The sequence below is a fragment of the Pinus tabuliformis genome, chromosome 5_1 (assembly GCF_031772625.1).
Source record: "Pinus tabuliformis cultivar Carrire ecotype Pingquan chromosome 5_1, CPIR1, whole genome shotgun sequence".
Lineage (NCBI taxonomy): Eukaryota > Viridiplantae > Streptophyta > Pinopsida > Pinales > Pinaceae > Pinus > Pinus tabuliformis.
Window position 1 is genome coordinate 448,842,220 of NC_142305.1, and position 20,066 is coordinate 448,862,285.

The following is a 20,066-nucleotide window of genomic DNA, read 5'->3' on the forward strand; positions in this document are numbered from 1 at the left end:
CCGTCGAGATTTGCGAGGCTGGTCTTGCAAAGGTTCGACCAGTTCAAGCCCTAACTCCTTATATCCCGACCTCGTTGGGGACATGCAAAGAAAAATAGAGAAAAAAGCAGACCGCTCTGATACCACTGATCCGGATTTAAACAGGAACGCAATAGATTACAGAGATAACCATAAATACAGAGATGCAATAACCATAAACACAGAGACGCAGCGGAAATCATACTTCATTTCATTAATGGAAAATACTGAAATATGCTTACAACCAGAAATGGAAATAAACCAGCTAGGGCGATGGTAGCTTATCTCTAAGAAGAGATGTGATGGCTACATGCCTCTGAACTGTTCTGAACTGTGTTACAATGAGGCTCGAAGGCCTATTTATTGTTGAGAAACAATGGAAAACCCTTCACATCTCGAAACCTAACCCTAGAAGATGAAACGCCAAATTGTGGGCCCCGTTTGGGTAAATTGGTACATCAATTTCCCAGGGTCGTAACTTTGGCATACGATCTCCGTTTGACGCGTACGATAGCTCGTTAGAAAGATCTATCCAAGTACTACATCGGTCCATGGACCCATGTTGCCCCCAGATTTCCCAAAAAATGTCGTTTAGGGCCTCAAAACGGCTCCGGAAGTTCAGGACCCGAAAAACTGCTAAAAATAGTAAATTGTGCTGCAATTTAGGAAACTGAAAAGACTGAAAGAGACAGTTGTGGGGGTCCAAATGGGATAGGCGGGTGGCCACCAACATCCACCTGGATCAAACAGCTCCCAGTTCCTCCCGACTTGCATTCAGAGCTGGTAATGCTCACCACAAAGATGCACGGGCTGGCTCCTATTCATGTGCGTAGGCAGGACATGAGAGGTTGGGGCACAAATCCGGCAGGCTACACTGTAGCTCAGGGATACGTTAAATGTCTAGAGCGACCCCACGTGCCTCCCAACCCTGCCCCCTGGGTAGGCATATGGAAAATCCCTTCAATTACAAAAGTTGACCACTTCTGTTGGCTTCTATACCATCAAAAAATTCTCACTGAAGACAGGCTTCAGAAAAGGGGCATCTATGGGCCTTCTAGATGCATGCTTTGCAAGGAAAAATTAGAATCCGCCTTCCATCTCATGATCGAGTGAAAGTTCGCAGCTTCCATATGGCAGGAGCCTCTTGTCTCCTGGAAATACAAGTTCATCTTCCCCTCCTCAGTTTCGGATCTGTTCATAGGCAGAATGGCCAAATATCCAGGCCCATTTCCAAAAAATAAAACAATCAGGACAGCGTGGAGTGCTCTGCCAAAATTCATCAGCTGGCAAGTTTGGCTGGAAAGAAACAGAAGGATATTCTGGAATAAGGAACATGACTACATAATAGTTGCCAACTCAGTGAAAAGTCAGCTAGTTAAATGGCTGGAAGACAAAGGAAATGACTCAGATCTAAGCCAGCAGGACATAGATTTGGGTACTGCCCTCAATTTCAAGTTTCAAAAATCGAACATCTCTTTGCCATCCCTCAAACAATGGCAAATCAGGAAAAACGAAGAAGATATTCAATCCTGGTTGTCCAATTAACCTCTTCCCTCTCTCTTCCTTGATGGGGCAACCAAAGGGAATCTAGGAACTGCTGGAGCTGGACAACTCATCATAAACCTAGATGACACATCTTCGCACAGATTTGCTTGGGGATTAGGCCATTCCTCAAGCATATAAGCTGAAGCGATGGCCCTTTTTCAAGGAATCAAACTCCTCAAAGAGATGGGCCTTGAGGAGGCAAATGTATTTGGGGACTCCTAGGTTATCATCAAAGCAGTGACAACCAATTTTAATCGAGCGGACCTGTAGCTAGCAAGGATAATTACAAGGATCAAAGGCATGGCAAAGGCTCTAAATCTGAATTATTTTCATCTTTTGAGAACAAATAACAAAGAAGCAGATATTGAGGCAAACAAGGCAGTCCATTTAGCTGTCGGTACTATTCTCAGAGATAAGGAAATCCTTTGGGAACCAATCCCCTAAAGAGCCATGTTTTATTGCATTCTTTTGCAACAGTTTGTTTGTATCTTTCAGCTCGGGAAATTAGCAACAGAAGTGCACTATATTAAATGTAAAAAGAGGAACATGATAAGAGTAGGCATTATATTCCTCTTGTTGGAAAGTTATGCAGAAATCTGCTTCTCCTTTTGTAACCGAATTTGTGGCTCTTAGCCAATCAGTTAATGAAATCCCATAATTGTTCTTGTATATATATATATATTATAATTAAACTATAAAATAATATTACTATTTATTATAATTAAATTATATGTTAATATAAAATATTATTATTTTTATAATTTATTAGAAGGTATGATAGTAATGATGATAACGATGATGATTAACATCCACTAAGATCAAAGTGGTCTATCGGACCTCAAGAAAAGAGAGTCTAGTTGTCATTCTTCAAAATCTTGTTTCTATGATCAAGGAGCAAGGAAATAAGCATTCCAATATTGCTATAGTTGGGTTGACTTAATAATTCAAGAAGATGGAGGTGTTGCTGATGATAGGGAATTGAGAGCAGATGTGGGCAAGACCCGAGAAGTCTAAAAATAAGTTATTTTCATCTTGCACTTTCTTAGTATCACAAATCTGACATATTATATCATCTCAGTGAGTCTTGGGAGTAGACCACCACCCAGTCTCACTCCGAAGCTCATGAGAGTTAGTTCTAATCCTAGTGATGTTCATTTTCTTCTTAGTGCTAGTCAACATAAAGAGATAATTTTGGTTATCAAGGGTGGGGTTGATCACCTCCTTATAGTACCTTAACTTCCTTTTACCTTCCATCTCCTTAGCAACCCACATCTTGTCCTTAAAACTAGAGATAATTGTATCTTTGATATTGTCATTGTTTCCCATGATGATCTCCTCCTTAATCCCGCAAAGTTTGAGCCACGACTAAGCATCATGATGCCACCCGTGCTTGAGGGATAGGTGGGGGTTTTGACTAAAGTTAGAAGCAATTTTTGGGAGCCTCTTGTATTCCATATTGTGAAGCTTATTCTTATGCATCATATGTCTAAACATAGTTTCACTTTCAATGGGGGATAGGCCAATTTCGATAAGAGGATAGGATAGGGAGTATTTCCCTTGATCTCGAGGTTATAGGTTATGAATTTCTTTTAGATCATCTCAATCCTTCTCCACAACTCTCTAGATATATTGCAACCCCAATGGTCCTAGGATGTGGCTAATCATAATGGTCCTGTAATTAGAGGGAATGCATTTGTCCCCATTTTTGAAGATAAGAACAATAAGGCTTTGTGTCCAAAGCTCAGGGAAGCCATTATTTACAACGAAATTGAGAAGCTTGTGAAGATGAGGAATGAGGATAGTTTTTCCCATTTTAAATATCTCAGATTGGTAACCTTCAATATCTTTGGCTTTCCCATTATCGAGCTTATTAATCCCAGACTCAACGTCTTCCAGAGAAAAAATATCATCCGTAATAGGAGTGTTGAAGATGATGCCCATGGTGTCCGGAGAGTCATATAACTTCTTAAGATAGTTATCCCAATTTTTTAGGGGGATAGAATGATTATCTTTAGTTTTATGAACAAGCACATTCCACCAAAACTTTATGAGTGAAACTTTAGAAAGGTTGTGAATATGATCTTGTCTCTTATTAATATATGACCTCTTCTTCCTCTTAATGAGAGCTTTGTAAATACTTATATTGTGGAGCTTAATGCTTTCATTAGGGGCATCTCTGATTTCTTTCATGGCAATCTTACAATCTTTGTCATACCAAGGATTAGAAGTTCTAGTATTTTTCTCATATGAAGTCTTATCAGAGAATTTGCTAATGGCGGTGGAAAGGATAGTAGTAAAATGGTAATAGATTCGGTCAATGTTGTTATTGCCAGTCAGGGAGCCTAAATCCCTTTCCAAATCCCTTAATAAAATGTCAACCTTACTTCTATCGAAAGGAATATGACTTTTTCTTTCACTGTTCTCCTGCACGTGGATGGTATGAACAACAAGATTGAGGGGTAACGACAAAGGTATGTGGTTAGAGTCAGGTTGCGTGTACCCATTAAAAAGATAAAAGTTTGTAATATGGTTGAGGACATGGATGTCAAAAATCGCATAATCCACGACGCTGCTACCCAGCCCATGAAAACAAGTCATCTAACTGGAGAGAGGCCATTTATTAATACCATTACAAATGATTAGGTCCTAGGAGCTACAAAGTTTGAGGAGCTCAGTGCTGAATAAGTTCTCGATCATGTCTTCAAATTTTCTCTTGAATCTATTAGTTAAGTTACCATCCTCATCAAGCCACAAGGGGTCAGGGTTAGAGTTGTTTCTTAACATAACAACTTGTTTAGTGACAGTTCAAGCATTAAAGTCTCCAAGCAAAAGGATATTGCCTTCATTCCTAAGGTTGAAGATCTTTTTTTCTAAGATATTGAAAGGACAATTCTTATCGAGGTTGTTTTTCTTATAGGATGTAGAGTTGATAGGGGCAAAATAACAGATTGCAAGAAAGATCCTATTGGTTGTAGAATCAGAGATCTTGATCCAAATGTATTGATTGAAGGGGTCAGTTTTATGAAGCCAGATGTGAGAGGAAACAATGTTCCTAATATAATAGGCTATACCACCAAAACCTCTCCCAGAGGATTTCTTATTCCAGATAGACCAAAGAGTGAAACCGTCAAGGTGAGGGACCTTAGATTCATCATGCTCCCAAGTTTCAACTAAAAGAATAAGATCAATATCAATCAGGATCCAACTTAACATAGGACCTTCACATCGTGGAAAACCATGACAGTTCCAGAAGAGCATCCAGAGTGATGTTATTCCCTATTTATCACTCATATTTCAGACTCTATCTCTAATAATAACTTTTCAATTTGTAATGATTGCCCATTTCCCTTCTTTTCTTGCCTCCTTGACATTTTGTACTTCTTTCTTAAGTCCAACTTGGTCTTTTAGAATGAGATCTTCATTTATAAATATGTTTGTTCCCTTTAGGCTTAGGGATTTCCTAAATATATCTAATTTGGTCATTACAACTTACCTTGACATAGATTAGTCTATGCTTATTCTCAAGTATCTTTCCTACCCTTATTACTTCGGTGAGATAAGTTGTTTGAACTTCATTGTTTTTTCTTCTATATTAGCAATTATAAGGTGTAAGGCTCTTTTGTGGAGTTTAGGTGTAAGGCTCTTTTGTGGCACTCATGGTCCAATACAATTAGTTTATTAATTTCTTTTGTTATAGCTTTAATATCTAATTTATTTTTTGTGTTATTTAGGGCTGAATTATTATGTAGTTGTTCTTTTAGATTTTTAATCTGGCTTTTTGAAAATGCCATTTTCTTTAATGATTGCTTGTTTGTTATGTTCGTTCTACCTTTCATTCCTTGGAGTTCAGTCTCAAGTGAGTATGTATATGTATTTTATTTTCCAATGATTTGTGGTTATTGTCAAACATTGTAGTTAACTCTAATTTAAAATAGTTATCTTTGTTCTCTTTGTCTTTCTAAGGATTCAATGTATTCATAAAAGCTCTCTAAAGTAATTTTACTTGGTCTTGTTGGAAATTTCTGGTAATTTCAAACATAAATTAACTGAACATAGAAAATGCTCTGTTTTTGCCACATGATCTTTAACACAGGGAAGCTAATAAAAAGCGGGATACAAATTTCTTTCTCTGCTAGAGGGATTCACCAAGAACTTTCACCAAAACAAAATACTCTGTCTCTCTTTTACAAATGATTTTTACACTGCTGTGTAAAATCTTCATTCACATTTTACTGCTGTAAAAAAAACTTTTACATTTACTGTTGTAGAATAAAATTTACATGAATTTACCGCTGTAAAAAAAATCCTTCACATTCACCCCCTCTGAAAATTTCATTACATTCAAGCAGCTGATCATTCGCATTTCATATTCAATTAAAAAAAACAATTACATTTCACACCATACATTTCGTTTCAATGCATTTCAATGCATATGCTCCACAATTGCGTTGGATTTACACACTCTTTCGCACTGCAGTGCTATATGTTTTTTTCATCCCCGTGTGCAATACCATTAAGAGGTCCACGCCTCAAAACAAAACATATCACCCATACTTCCGTAAATTTAAAAAAATGCATTTCAATGCATATGCTCCACAATTGCGTTGGATTTACACACTCTTTCGCACTGCAGTGCTATATGTTTTTTTCATCCCCGTGTGCAATACATTAAAAGGTCCACGCCTCAAAACAAAACATATCACCCATACTTCCGTAAATTTAAAAAAAACAATAAAATTAAAAACGTTTACCAACTTTTACCTATGCCTATGACAGTGCATTAAAACTAATGTTCTGGCAGGTTGAATAAGATCTGTCTGTTGACCTGATCTGACGCATTTCGCACACCAAACTCACACAAGCCAAACAAGGTTTAATGTCCGTGGAATTGGTGGTTTCGCTTTTCTTATCCTGGTAATGAATTCTTAAATAGGTCAAATTCTGAAATCAAATTTGTGGTGATTTAGAGATAAAAATTTCAGGTTCCAACACCGGAATTTCCGGGGGAGAGAATGAGCTCCGACGAAATGTTTTTCTGTAGATCGTATTCCCGATTTTTCAGTGAGAGCAATGCATATTGTCTGTATCATTGGTAGAATGCCATGCTTTCAAGGCTTGCGTTGCTCGGTTATGCAGTGCCTCCGTGGTTTTCCCAGACACTGCAACGTGATTGTTAGTTCAAATCTATCAAATTGAGTGAAGATAATAACGGCCAGATCGCCGAAAGATTGGCGACTATGTTTGTACTTTTCAGGTCATTCTATCTTTTCTGCGGATATCACGCACACACCAGTAACTGCAGTGCACTCTCTTTTCTGCTCAAATAAACTCAATTTATTATTACTATTAAGAAAATGATTTCAACCAAGCGAAAACTGCACCGCAGGGATTAAATCTATACACAAAAGGGAGAGTCTCTGGCTCAGACGACAGAATTTCGCTAGTCCGCAATCTATACACGAAAGAGAGAGTCTGTGGCTCAGACCATAGAATTTCGCTACTCTGCAATATTAGTTCGTAGAGATTACCCGCACACCATAGATAAAGTTCAATATTGCGACAGCATATATTGGGGATATTTTAATATTCAAACTCAAATACCAAAAAACCAATTTCAGTTTTGGATGACCCCAACTTATATTTATTATAATTAAATTGTAAAATGATATTATTATTTATTATAATTAAATTATATGATAGTAAAAAGGTGAAAATTTTTCAAGATGAAATAATTTATTAAAAAATGAATGAGATTGCTTAATATTGACGGTTCAGGGTTTTTTTGTATTTTAATTGTTTTCTTATTCAAATTGTTGATGATGGGTTGCTTGATATTTTTTAGTTCTTTATCTTAAAATTCAGACACAGACAATGCCAAAAAACCATTGTTAATATATTGTCATAATGTCCTGAAAGCATCACAGTGCAAAATGAAATGTTTTTCTGATTCCACTACCAGAAAAGAGAAAAAAGTACACGCCCAATCTTCTGAAGCAGTACACACCCAATCTTCTGAAGCTTCTTTCCACTCTCTCATTTCACACCAAAGTTAGATGCCCATTGATTCTTATAAATTTATAAACCATATAAAAAACAATTGAGAAAACATTTTGAGTGAGTGATGCAAAAACAATATAGCAGTCAGTCATAACTGTTCTCACTGCTGGTTATTCTCATGGTTAATTTAACAACTGAATTATGATAAAGAAAATTATTATATTTAAAATTTTAGAAAATCATATAAATACATGAGAATTTATTCTGCGAATCCATTAATTCTGCTCTTTAAACGTCTGTGCAAATGACAGTTGCCTCGCCATTTCAATGGTTTCATTTGCAAATACAAATACAGGGAACGCCAGATTGTTCAATCATGCCTAGTACAAAACAATATTTCCATGACTTAGCACATGGGCGGCTTAATTGGCAATACCTGTATTATGAAGTATTTCGTTAATAATGAAATTCAAGATTCATACCAGTATTATGAAGTATTCGGTTAATAATGAAATCCAAGATTCAAATTCCTGCAATAAAAAAAAAATCCCTGTGGATCAAAAAAGAAAAAGAGAGGTGGTGTATGTGCAGGAGAGGTGTGGTGTATGTGGACTTCTCTGCCCTTGTTGCCAACACATACATGGAATTATCATGGACCCAATTGGGTTCATTCTTGGTTCATTTCATTTAGATACTGGCCTTCTCTGTTCTCCAGAAAATATTATCCAGGGAAATCATAAAAGCATCCTGGAATTCGTCAAACCTTGAATCTGGGTCACCATATACTACACGAGGCATAATTTCCTGGATTATGGTCTTTCTCATTTCCTTCCTTTGTTCATCTGGAATCTTCTGCAGAACCTCTATTACATTTATCTTCCTTTCTTTAACAGTCTCTTCTGCTATGTAAACTGAATAGGAGCTCTCATTAGCAGGCAGATGCCATGGATACTGATAATATGCTGTAAAGGGATTGAACAGTACGGGAATGCATCCTGCTATAAGCGAATCGAAAAAGGATCTTCGAGTAGGGCTGTCACCAGTAGGTTGAAGGCAGAATTCGGATTTCATGAAGAGTTTCACTGCACTTTCAGAAGTCTCACAAACGCCGGGATTGCAATTAAAATATTCGCAACTCTCGGGTCTGCTTAAACACTGGTCGATGAGGATGGAACGAATGCTTTCTTCGTTGTTGAGCCTCGGGGCACCTGCGAAGCTCATCAGATGAGGTCTCTGTGCCGTGTTGATCTGCCATTGCCATTGCCAAATATCTTTATCAGAACGAGGATGGAAGAAAGTGGGATGTGGAACTCCAATTTCATTCACATCCCATGGATGGCGTTCAATCAGAAGCTTCGTAACCAGCTGCATTTCAGGCAAGTGTAACAGCCTGCTTCCCCAATGGTCCCCATCCCGAAATCGCCTGAAATCCCACGAGATCTTGCCCAGAACCAGAACATGATCTCTTCCCTCATACCTCCTCCACCATGGCTGACCTTGAAGCCAATTCGCAAGCTCCATGGCGAGTTCATCTCGTTTCTGGCTACTGATATTTTCCCTGAAGTTCCATCTCAGCACATCGAGGCCTCCATAGAAGGGAATGTAGAACAAATTGGCCTCCTCGGGATTTGAAATCAGACATGGGTGCTTTGAGATTCTGGAATGGAAGGCAATCTCTAGGGCATATTGATAAGTCTGATACCAATGCTCATAAAAATTTTCGATGACCTTCCCCATTCCTCCATTCGTAAAATAATCACAGAGATTGAACAATGGAATCAGACTGTGACATTGCTCTAGCAATTCTGAGTTGAACTTTTTGGGCATATCATAGACATATATTTGCCTTCCTCTGCATTGTTTATGTCTTGGATCCTTCATGCCTGGAGGCATAGAGTCAGACCTAATAGCATCCACATATATTTTCACCAATTCACGAGCAAATGTAACGTTTTCTCCATCAATACTCTTGTTCCCAATTATGGTCAATTCATTTGACACATTTCCAAATTTCTGTGGCGACGAAATCTCCATATTGGTATCTGTAATCTCCAGTTTCAGAGACCCTCCAAGCGCATTAACAGTCTCATTTACCAATGGCGACCCAAGCTTCAAGCCAGAACTCGCCAGCCTGAGCTCTTGATTCTCCTCATCACTACCAAGACTAATCTTGCCATCCTCAAGTGGGAAGCGCGTAGTGCTGGCCGACAAGCAATACCTATTCAACTTACTGCTCGAAAGACAGACATGGAGAACAGATAAAGGCAACATGTTTCTGATAGCCCAAAAACATATAACAAAAATAAAGAACAATGGTGTCAAAAGCAGCGTTCGTTCTACTACAGTCGCCATACACTTCACCAACCCCACCACTGATCCCTCCACCTTCCTAGCTCTCTTTCTCTGTTTCGCCATGGCTGAAACTCCATTAACAGCACAGCCCACACACTTTACCTCAGTCAAACCCAGAACCTAAAAAGTTTCAACTCAAGATTATATCAAACTTAACAGCTGTGAACAACCTGCAGCATTGATAACTTTTTGAAGAATCAAATTTTAGTTCCCCTTTGAATTTAAAGTTTGTTGCTAATTCAAAACCAGACTAACCGACAGACGCCCAATTCAATTCATTATAAGTTTCAAAACTGTGAATACAGTTTATTTCCCAAAAAAAATTGTTGTAGCCACTGTGAACTACATTATTCGGTGGCTAGGATGAACCACATCAAATAGTTCGAAAATTTAAATAAATCAACATAATTACTCTAAAAGACAATTTCATTAATTTTAACATTAACTAGTTGTAAAAATCTACGGCTTTAACATCCATACAAGAATGCCCAGAGAAGCAAACCTGATTTGATTGAGTTGTACTGGTGGAACTCTCACTGATACAATCACCAATTTCAGTCCTTTTACAAACTGATGGTCGCCCTCCAATTTTTTGATCAATTAATCCCAGACTTTCATTCCTACCTGTGTAGACCTTAAAGAAAAATTATCTGTTAATCCCACCATGGCCACATCCTCACTGCACATAATAATAAAGAATTCGCAGAAAATATAGAGATAGAATGATTCATTTTGAGATTATTCTTTCCCAGCTTTAACAATACAGAGCGCTGTAATAGACGAATTGTGTTTCGCCCACTGGTGATGATGGCAGTTACTGTAATAGACGAATTATGTTTCGCCCACTGGTGATGATGGCAGTTACAGTCCATAGTTCAAGGTTGAGGTAATATTTGTAGGCGTCCATTGAGGAAACATCCTCAAACCGTTAGCATTCTTTCATCAATGAAGTGGACACATGTTACCCGCATTCTTTCATTCAACGAACTCGAGCGCATGTAACCTATTTTTGGTCGATTGTATCAATTTCATCTTCATCACCTACAAATTTTTAATTTTGTAATTTTAAGTTTTTGGTTTCAGTAAAGGTTACTATGGTTGCCCTTACACAATTGATATTGTTGTCATGTCATACTAATTTAGAGTATGACAAGGAGGTAACAAAAAGAAGATAGTCTACAAGGAGGTAACAAAAAGAAGATAGTCCTACTATATGGAGGAATAACCAACTAAACGAATAGTAACTATTTGAACAAGAAATTTAAGTGTCATATATATAACAACAAATAGAGAAACATGATATCAAGTTGATAAAGAATTGTCCAAATTGTCCAAATTGATGGGATAGTTTGCATTCTTGCAATGGGGCTCCACTACTAGGCCTGGAGTGAACACATTTCTAGGTGAGCAAGTCATCAACATCATCTAAACTATATAGGACTTTCTAGGTGAGCAAGTCATCAACAACTTCAGTTCATCTAAACTATGTAGGATATTGTCTCTGGCCTCTGGTTTGTTAACCAACACTTTGTTCAAGAGTAGCTTGATGTGCCAATATGATTACACTATCTACAAATAGTGATTTTGTCTTTCCTTGGCATTCCCTGTGTCAAGGATCCAAGTTGCAATGTTATCCATCACCTCAAAGTCCAATATACCCTATCTCTCTTATGGAACCTCTTCCTCAATTACATGTACTGTGATTGTATCTTAGGGGGTGTATGGGCATATAATGTCATGCATAGGCCTTAACATGAAATTGAGCTCGCGAACCCCCAATATTGCCACATCCTCCACCACCACGGTGACATATAACTCTCTAGTGCATCATGGATATCAAAAGGAGAATGAACTGAGAAAGGAAGAGATTTTACAAGACCAAAGGATAAAATTCAAACCAAAGAAAATGGTAATGCTCTCCTATAAGACAAAGGTCAAGTTGGAGAGCACTATAGATATTCTTGTGCTTCATATCAACACAAATGAAGGTGAGAGGAATTTCGGAGTAAGATAACCAAGAGGAGGAAAAAAGCAGGCAAAATTTTGATCCAAGTGGGTGTCAATGGCCACCCACCTATTCCACTTGGACCCCCACCATCATTTCTTTCAATTTCATTAATTGTAGCACAATTTACTAATTTTGGCAATTTTTCGGGTCCTAAACTTCGAAAGTGGTTTTGAGGCCCTAAATGACGTTTTTTTTGGAAAACAAGAAAACCCATAGATAGTAGTATGGGGTTTGTAGTCGAAAATTGTAGTTATCAGGTTGATCTTTCTAACAAGGTATCGTACATGTCAAACGAAGATTGTATACCAAAGTTACAACCCTAGGAAGTTGTTGTACCAATTTACCCCAGCAGGGCCCACAGACTTTTTGTGCCTCATCTCTTAGGGTTAGGTTTTTGGATGCTTTGGGTTTTCCATTGTTTCTTAATAATAAAATAGACCTTCAATCCTCATTATAACATAGTTCAGAAGGCATGTAGTTGCCACATCTCTTCTCAGAGATAAGCTATCATCGCCTAAGCTAATTTATTTCCATTCCGCATATAAACAATTTTAAGTACTTTGTTATTAGTGAATTGAACTTTTGCTTTCGTTGTATCTCTGTGTTTCTATTTATAATTGTATTTCATTTCATTTCTTCATAAATATGGATAAAAATTGCAACTGAAAGTCATGGTAGGCGAAGGAGAAACAACCAAAGGACGATTATCAATATGAGAATAGAAAGCATTACGTCAAAACAAGAGATGGAGACTACCACAAAAGAGGAAATCAATGCAAAGTGACATGCAGTTTGGCAGATGACTCCTTCAAGACACCATTTAGTGCTACGTCAATCAGGGTGGTGAACTAGAGGGTGATATGGCATAGGGAAGTGGAACACTATAAAACATCCTATTCCATGCCCCCTGTTGGTCACCCTAATTGGGGAAGATAGATATTTCTAGTCCATAATAGAGATGTCCTCCTTAAGCTAAGAGGTAGGGTTAGAATCAGATAGGAAGTTGATTAAGGGGGAAGAAGTTTGACATCCTTCATTAGCAAGCTTTTCTACTAGCTTCTTCCCACTACATCTTATATGGGAAGGGAGAACCACCAAAACCCGAAGGAGAAATGGAGAAATTCTAGATAGGAAAAATTTCAATCACCAACTATGCAAGATTTGTAGTGAAGATGAACCATAAGTGAGTGTGAACCAACTTAGCAACTACTTAGTTGAAAGTCACCTTCCATGTAGAGTTTGGCGAGGTTCAATTTGAGATCTTGGATGATTCCAAACTCAAGGGCATAGAGTTTTGGGGAATTATTAATGTTTACCCCCATATGACCTACCTACAGATATAGGATTACACCTATGTGTGAATGGAACACCCTACCAAACCTGACCTTTCTAGTGTTGTCCTTTAATTCATCATCATAATTGAGCTTAGAAAAATTCATAAGAGGGCATGGCCAATGTTGTAGAGATGATTGAAGAAATATACTAATGGAGTGAGAGAGTGCCCTAACATTTGGAGAGAGTTTCCAACCTCTTAAAATAAGCACTTCTTCTTGAATGACTTCCCTTTCAGATGATGACTATGAGGAAATAAGAATGGTTTCCTAGAGGTAATTGAAAAGGAGATTCCAGAGAGATTCCGCTGATGAATTGGAGCCTTGGAAGATCCTAGTGTTTCTTTCTTTCCATATGGTCCACAAAAGGAACCCCAAGAGTAGAGTCCAAGCCCTATTGAGAATCGGTTTGAAAGGGGGGAGGATCACCAAGAAGATGATGTGTTATGCAAGTTGAATATATGCTAGTTTGATGAAATATAGTTAGAAATATTTGCCAAAGGTTTCCTAAAATTGGACAGAGATTAAGTAGGTGTTCATTGGTTTCTTATGAGATGTGATAGAAGAAACACATGGAAGGGCCTTCAAATCCTTTGCATAGGAGCTTATCCCATGTCGAATTTTTCTTATCAGCAAGAAGCTAGACAAAATGAGTGATGTTATGGCATATTTTTTTCCTGAAATCTGTGACCATATTTGTAAGTGAGGGGTTTGATATTGTTTGGCTTCGATTTGATAGGCCTCCTTGACAAATAAAGTGCATTGATAGGTCTATCCCTACCTCATTTTACCTGGATCTTCAGAGAGAGAGAGATGTGCCTTTACTAATGAATATCCCTAAGCATGCCCATGTATATGTGTGTTGGCATGACACTAGATGAGTCTTTGGACTTCCACAAATCTTAGTTGGCTTATGTTGAGGATCCACTACAATAGTTAGCTACTGAGAGGATTTGATGAGACTTCATAATGGAATGAGGTCTTGAAACTCGACTTGAGGAGAAAATTTGGGAAATTGATGCAAAGAAACATTCCAAACTTGAACAGTTTTTCCATTCTTTACCTCCTAGAAATAGTGATCTTGAATAAGGTGCTTTCCTTCACAAGCAAGGTTCAATATGGATGAGCCCATGGGGAGATGTTGGATCTTGACATGTTTTTGGTTTGGTATATTTTCACTATATTTTTTTCTCCATGTTTAAACCACTACCTCCTTGGAGCCATCACCACCATAAAATTGCACCCAAATTTTTGTTAAGAGTTTATGGATCTCATAGTCCAAGCATGCCCTTGGATTTAAGGAGGTGTAGTCTTTCCTATGATACTAAAGCCCATTTCCTTTCACATGAGCGCCCCCCCACCCCCCCCCCAACATAAAAGAGAATTACAGTGAGTAAATTTGACTCAAGATACAATTAGGAGCAACATTGGATGAGGAATAGATACATGGGAATAGCTTGGATAACCACTTTGAGAAGCACAAGTTGGCCTGCTATGTTAAGAGAATGGAATGTCCAACTGTCTAACTGATTTGTTATATTACAAATGATTTTAGTCCAATGTTTTATCTTGAGATATTTTGTAATGAGAGGGGATCCTAGGTATTTGGAAGTTATCTTGCATCACTTATTCCCCATAATTCTAGTGATATGTCCCTGAATAGTTGGTGCAGTGTTCAAGAACAATATTTCATATTTGACGAGATTAATCCTAGTCATACAAGTAGCCATAAATTCTTCCAACACCTTAGAAAATTTTAGGGCTTCCTTAATAGTAGGACATCCCATTAACATTATGTCATTGACAAACTATTGTTGGGAGGTCAGATATTCTTCCTCAAACAACTTGAGTCTCTTAAGTTTCCTCTCTACTATAAAAACATTGATAGCATGTCCAAAACCCTCAACTGCCAAGTGTTGATAGTGCTAGATACTGCCAACAATATAAAAGGGATATCCCCGATATGAGATCCCAGTTAGACCTCACACTATTTGGTGCAGGAGTCCCATATAGAATACGACCCAATTACTGTTTACTTAAAGATCCAACTTCCTGAAGTAAATTGATCCATGCAATTCATCCAATAATTCATCAATGATAGGAATAGGAAATTTATCTTTAATAGTGATCTTGTTGAGTTCCCTACAATCCAAACACATGTGCCATGACCCATCCTTCTTGTGAAACAATACTACTGGAGCAAAGAAAGAACTTTGACTAGGTTGAATCTTACCAGCCTCTAGCATTTCTGCAGCCATATGTTCAATTTCACTCTTTTGGGCATAGGGATATCTGTAAGGCTTGGTGTTTGGAGGAACACTTACTGGAATCAAATGAATAGCATGATCATGATCACGAATAGGTGGGAGGCATTTGGGAGTCCCAAATACCTTGGAATGATTGTCCAAGACTTTTTGGATATCTGGAGAAATAGATGATTTCAATGTGGGAACCTCTAGTGAACATAGTTGTGCAAATACACCCCGTTGTTATTTCTTTAGAAGAATTTTCATTCCGTTAGAGTTGATTATCTTTCCTAGTTTCCCTGCGATACCTCTTAATTCAACTTCCTTTCCTTCTGAATAAAATTTCATGAAAATTTCTTGAAAATTAAAAGCTATTGTACCCAAGGATTATAGCCATTAGACTCCTAGTACAACATCAACACCACCCATTGGAATGGAAAGCATTCGGCTATTCAATACATATTCTCCCATGGATAGCTTGATATTATGTCACTTTCCAGAGCAATTTATGGTTCCTCCACTTGCAACCATCATTTGACACTCTGGTGCTAGATATAGGAAGAAATTCAATTCCTTGGCTATCTTACAATGAATAAAATTATGGGTACTGCCCAAATAAATCAACACTATTACCTTTTTCTTCTTGATCTGTCCTTCTATCTTGATAGTTTGAGGAGTGGTAATTCCTGCCAATGCATTACAAGATATGGTCGAATTCATTTATTCTTTATCTAGGGTTTGTTCCTATTGTATATCCTCTTCTTTTGACAGTCTTTGTTCCTTTTCTTCCTCCTCTTCACAATCTATATAAAATAATTCCTTCTCAGCACACTTATGACCTTTAGTGTATTTTCTATCACAACTGTAACAAAGCCCTTTTTCTCTATTTTCTTCTAATTGTTGTGGTGTCAATCTTGTAGGTTGTGGAAGGTTAGGGGCAACAACACTTCCATCTTTATAATTGTGAGTGGTAGGCTTCCTTGTTGCCATAATTTTTCTTTCCATTTTTCTTGCCAACCTAAATTCCTTCTCCAATGAATCAGGTTCCCAAAGGCCAACCTAATGTTGGATGTTATCCTTTAAAGTCCCTATGAACACATCAATCCTATGCTCTTCTCGAATATCTTTTACCCTTATATTCAATTTTTGGAAGTCCTTAATGTGCTCCATCATTGAACCCTTTTTTTTAGATTTATCAATTGGCTAAAAAAAGTGTTTCCTTTTGTATCCTCATAATGTGCTATCATTTCATCTGTAAAACTTGCTCAAGCGACAATTTGTTTATGAGAGCAAAGCCATCGATACCATACAAACTAATTTGGTTCCAAATATGAAGTTACAATGTGAACCTTTTCTGTGTTTTTCACATTATGGAGATCGAAATATTTCTCCATTTGTAGTATCCATGTTACGAGATCCTTGCCATCAAACTTCCTCATATCGATCTTTGGAACATGGTGGGTCTTTGATCCAACATTAGATTCTATGAAATCATGATTAACATTTAGTTTTTTCTCATCATGAGTTTCCTTTACTACCCTTTTCCCATTAGTAAGCATTTCTTATAGAAATGTTGTCAAATCTGTCTTCAAATCTTCCATCTTAGCTTCCACGCCTTTCTTTAAACCATGCATCTTAGCTTCCACGTCATTCATCTTAGATCCTACGCCTTTCTTTAAATCATCCATCTTAACTTCCACACATTTTTTTAAACCATCCATCTTAGCTTCCATGTCTTTCTTTAAACCATCCATCTTAGCTTCTGTTACTTTTTGTGAGAGTGAATTTTGTTACACTTGGTCTCGTAATTTTGAGATATCATGTTGCATTTCTTCCTCTTCTTCATGAGTCAAGCTAGAGCTTTTAGGTTTCTTACTAGGTGTTTCCATTTTCTTTCTTCATGGCATCAATTAATGATAATTATGCTTCACTATGCCCTTTGAATTCCTTCAAACTAATTTTTCAAACCAAACTTGTGCAAAAATTTTCAAAAACTACACAAGTTTTTTTACTTTGTAGGCGCTCGATATTGTATCTGATGTATATCTAAAATTTCAGATCTCCATGGTTTGAAATTGCAACCTATAGTAGTCCTCTGCGTTCTCTTTCCAATGCCACAAGTTTGATCGAAATTGGATTCTCCAAGAAAGTGTTATGCCCAATCTCCCAAAATGACCTGATTATACACTTTTTTCAATAGAGCAAACTTGTATGAATTTCCACGTGTCACTATTTCAACCTTCGAACCTGAAAAAGATACACATAAAACTACAGTCCATCCTCTTTTTGAAACTTCTTATGAAATTTCAGTTCGATACTCAAAGAGAAATTTATAACCCTTTTCCCAATGTCACCTGTTTGGAATGTAATTCGGGAGCCTGCAAAACCCTAACTTCCTTGGATCATATCTCTGAAAATATAGCGGGACAAGATCTACAATTTTGACCTAAGGATCAATGAAATTTCTGATCAAATGGGGTTTTTTCTAAGCTTCTGAAATGTCACTGAAAAACGTTACAACAAAAATTCCAGGATGACCTATTTTGGAGCAGCGAAACCCTAGAATCCAAAGCTCTGATACCAAATGTTATGAAACCAACTCACAAAAAGATAGAAAAGATAGATCAACGACTTATAAATTAGCCTCTTCGAAGGGGAAACCTCATTTACATTACACAAATGAACAATTATTGGATGATACAAATGACAAAACTCCCTTTCTATATATAGGAGTCTACGGGGCCACAATATAATCAAAGCTGACATCACAATACTAATATAAGGGCACAAAAATAACAATAGTGGGCTTATATGGGGCATAATAATAATAATACGGGGACAGTATGGGCACAACAATAACAATAAGGGCTACATGACAATAGTAATGGGGGAATCATTAGTATTATAGGGACCTAACAAATGCCTTGTGGGAGAATCCAAGATTAAAAGTCCTTTGCATGAGTAATGAGGGTCTTTTTATAACTTGACACATGAGCTTTCACATCCCTGTGACTCTTGACTTTCCAAATCATAATTACCTTTTGATTTCTACAACCTTTGGACTTCTAAATGGATTTTGGTATTACATGTCATTTTGACTTCCATGGCTCTATTGTCCATACATGAATCTTGGACTTCTATTTATTTCTCTTTACAATGATTACATATTTACATCATGACATCCACATCATTATGATATGGGACATGAAAAGCCACTATCCTTGATGACTAGGACTAATAGTGACTGATGACATGGATTTTCTTCAATGATGACATGACTACCACTTATGTCTTTGTTCTAGATGCAGCTTCCGATTTTTGATGTCTTCACCCTCTGTTGGTCGCTCTAATTGTTTTCACAATTCGAGCTCCACATAAATTGTCAACCCAAGGAGGTCTTTTTATTTCAAAGATAATAACGCACTGGATATGCTCAATTTCAAAAGCGGAATCGATGTTGTAGTAAAAGAAAGATACACACCTGTTAAATTCATCAATCTACTAATTCACACTCTACTTAATCAAAGCTGAAGTCAATTAAATTATAGCAGAAACGATTTCTCTGTTACAGCAAAGGAAAATCAATCTACAAAGAAAGAAATCATTCAATCATATCAGGAACAGGACCCTATTCCTTGGTGAGGAACTTCAGCACCTGCTGCCTGGCACTTAATCACACTGTAAGAAAAGTAACTTCAAGAGATCAAGACCCTATTCCCAGGAACAGGAACCTTCAGCACTTGTCCTCTTGTTTCTAATCACACTGCAGGCAAAAGAAAGCAATCAATGGGAGCAAGACCCTATTCCTTTATGCAGGAATCTTCAGCACATGCTCTCAACATCATTCATTCGTGCATTCGATACGTGTAGAGCTAAGAAACAGAGTATTGCAAAACTGTGTAACTAGTGTTTCAACAACAGAATTAAGGGAAGTGCAAACACATAAAGAAATAAACAAACTACAGGAACCAAAAGGGTGAATCTTGTGAGGAAGGCGGGCCCTTTCCTTCTCACAAGATTCCCCAGGAGAAAGAATTAAATCGAAACGCTCAAAAGAAGATTTTATTCATCTGTCAAAGTAACTGATACATTACAGAAGGAGACTAGCTCCAGTTCTCACACAATACTCTCATGTAACTTACAATTCAACCCCCCTCTAATAATGATGTCTCCTCTTTTTAAAGAGGAGACATCTTTTACAATTTACATGAGAGCGAATCTTCATCATCTCGATTCTGTTTTCTTTTCCAAAACAGGACTATTCTGTTCTTTCAAAAAGAGATGCTGTTACAACCGAGACAACAAAAGTGCTATCTTCAGGATAATCCAGGTAACCGTATCTTCGTGCTACTGCTACTATTCCACAAAAAGTTCTTCCAGAATCGCAAATTACGCATAACGGGATTTGCGTGCTTGACGGCTGTTTCAGCAACGGAGTCAGCTGTTTCAGCAACGGAGTCAGCTGTTTCAGCAACGGAGTCAGTTGTCTCAGCAACGGCCGCTCGTTCCCAACAAGGCATATAACTTATCTGCGATCTTTGACTTGTGTTAGCAACAATGCACTTCAAT

At 37.5% G+C, this 20,066-nt stretch overlaps 1 pseudogene; it reads right to left on the reverse strand.

The window, feature by feature from the left end:
- Positions 1-8,247: 8,247 nt before the first annotated feature.
- LOC149165415 (putative xyloglucan galactosyltransferase GT20 pseudogene) overlaps positions 8,248-20,066 on the reverse strand; it is a 30,491-nt pseudogene continuing 18,672 nt past the window's right edge.